At 36.8% G+C, this 2,799-nt stretch overlaps 1 pseudogene; it reads left to right on the top strand.

Annotated features, from left to right (window-relative positions):
* Positions 1–218: 218 nt before the first annotated feature.
* LOC129890489 (TMV resistance protein N-like) lies at positions 219–1,775 on the top strand (annotated as a pseudogene).
* The last annotated feature ends 1,024 nt before the right edge of the window (positions 1,776–2,799 follow it).

The raw sequence follows: 2,799 nt of genomic DNA on the forward strand, positions 1-2,799 counted from the left end.
AATCTATATTGGATTATTCAAAGCAACTCCTGAAATTCTCTTATTTTTTATTTGAAGAGATAATTTAGTTATTTATTCATTAAAGAATAAAATAGTCTTCTAATAGATAAACTGAATTTAATTTATAGAGTTCTAATGAAAAGATAGAGCATCTAAATTAATTTCAGATTCTACTTATAAATTGAAATAATTTCTTACTTCACAAACATGGTGTGCTGACTCTTATAATCCAAAGATCATTACTCATTTTTGGTACAAGGGAGTAAATTGAACACAAAAATTGTACTGCTCTTGTTTCCTATCTCATTCTTTTTGTGTTTTGAATATATAACAACATTTGTCGTCTCAGCTTTTCTTGTGAGCTTATGCGAACACCAGATTTCAAGGGGATGCCAAATTTGGAGTATTTAGGTCTGATACAATGTACGAGTCTTGAAGAGGTTCACCATTCCCTGGAATATTGTGAAAAACTCATTCGGTTAAATTTGGATGTGTGTACAAGCCTTATGAGGTTTCTATGTGTTAACGTGGAATCTCTTGAATCTCTGAATCTAAAATATTGCTCTAGTTTAGAGAAATTTCCAGAGGTGGTCGGAAGAATGAAGCCGGAGTTTGATATACACTTGGGAGAGTTTAGGATAACTTGAAGGAAAGCTAAATTTGAGTTATGTGAAAAAACTTGTAGCTCTTGCAAGCAACATTTGTAAGTTGAAAGGTTTGGTGAAGCTAGATGTGTCATTTTTCTCAAAAGTTGAAAGCTTGCCAGAAGAGATAGGTGATTTAGAAAACTTGGAGGAGCTTGATGCCAGCTATACTCTAATCTCACAACCTTCGTCTTCCATCGTCCGATTGAATTAAATTCTTGAGTTTTACAAATGACAAGATAGAGTGTGCTTTGTGTTCCCTCAGGTGAATGAAGGGTTACACTCATTGGTACATGTGAATCTCAGATACTGCAATTTAATAGATGGAGGACTTTCGGAAGACATTGGATGTTTATCCTCTTTGAAAAAGTTGAATCTCAAGGGAAATAAATTTGAGCATTTGCCTCGAAGCATTGCCAGTTTGGTTCTCTTCGATCCTTGGACTTATCAGATTGCAAGAGGCTTACACAGCTGCCAGAATTTCCACAACAATTAGACACAATACATGCAGATTGGAGGAATGATTCGATCTGTTATTCGTTGTTTCAGAATATCTCATCATTGCAGAATGACATCTCTCTTTCAGATTCCTTGTCACTACGAGTGTTTACGATTTACGAGGTGGATATCCCAGGTTGGTTCCACCATCAGGAAATAGGTACAAGTGTATTAGTTGAATTTCCTGAGAATTGGTATGTGTCGGATAACTTCTTGGGATTTGCTGTATGTTACATTGGCAAATTAATTGACATGATTACAGCTCATTTGATTCCCTTATGTGATGCTGGGATGTCGTTGATGACCCAAAAGTTTGCCTTATCCAATCATTCTGAATATACTGTTAAGAGATATATTATTAATGAGAGATATACTATTAATTTTTTCTTGGTACCTCTTGCTGGCTTATGGGATGCATCTAATGAAAATGGAAAAACACCAAATGATTATGGGCGCCTTTGGTTATATTCCACTGGAGAAATGAGGAAGTTTGGAGTTCGTTTGTTGAATAAAGATGAGCCAGGGCTTGAAGCAAGTTTGTCCTCTTGTAATGATGTACGTGCTTTTTGCACGTGCGTATACGGAGGTCGAATCTGTATTCATTTACTGCAAGCCTGTATGCGGCTTTTCTGACTACCGAGTTTTAGATTTTGACTTTGTTGTATGATTTTGATTTTGATGCTCTCTCAGATTGTTGTATTAGCAGAAATCTCTGTTTTAAATGTAAGTATCTCTCTTCTTATGGCAGGGAGGTTGGGAATAAGATGAAAAAATCAAAAGATGCAGCATAGCATGAGGTGGTCGAGGAAGCTGGAGTATGAGGAGCAGTTGAGGTTCATCTCCCTTGTGATCTCTTTCACTTCTTTTGAAGGAAAATGTGAAACATAAGACGTCGTGATCATTGTGGCTTAGTCAAAGGTTTGTTATTCCCAAAGGTAGACGCTGATCCATGGCTACAAAACTTAATAATAGTTCAGTTATAACTTTTGGAGAAATCTTTAATTTGTTATAACTTTTAAATTTGTTATGGTAGGGAGTTGGGTAAAAGACGAAAAAATTGATGTGAGACAGCGCATGAAGCTGGAGGATGAGGTGAAGTTGAGGTTTGTGCACCATCTTGAAGGTGGAAAATAAGCAACATAATCTGTGTTAATGTCACGCCCCGAGAGGGTATCCTAGGCGTGGCCGGCACTCAGAAACCATTTCTGGTTTCTGAGAGAACCACTTGGTCTCATTTCTTATTTATTCATCAGCGGAAGACTTAAGAATACTAATGTGGGCTTGTCATAATCAAAGGAAAAATAGATAATTCTTAGAAGAAGTAGTTTCTAAGGAGAACTACTCCGATTACATCATCAGACTCTGTCTATGAAGCCTCTAATACTCTTAGATGGTGCCAATGACATGTCCATGACTACCTCAAAAGAAACATCACACTCAACAATAATAAAAGGATAAGGAGTTCTTTCGAATACAAGAAGGACTCACCAAATAGCTGAAAAGAAATGATCTTCAATGATGCGCCTGTTGAGGATCTCTAACACCTGTATCTGCATCATAAAACGATGCAGGTCGAATGACGTCAGTACGTGGAATGTACGAGTATGTAAAATGGCAGGAAGGTAAGGACAGATATCAAAATACTCCTCTCAATAAA

Source organism: Solanum dulcamara, chromosome 5 (genome assembly GCF_947179165.1).
Source record: "Solanum dulcamara chromosome 5, daSolDulc1.2, whole genome shotgun sequence".
Classification (NCBI taxonomy): domain Eukaryota; kingdom Viridiplantae; phylum Streptophyta; class Magnoliopsida; order Solanales; family Solanaceae; genus Solanum; species Solanum dulcamara.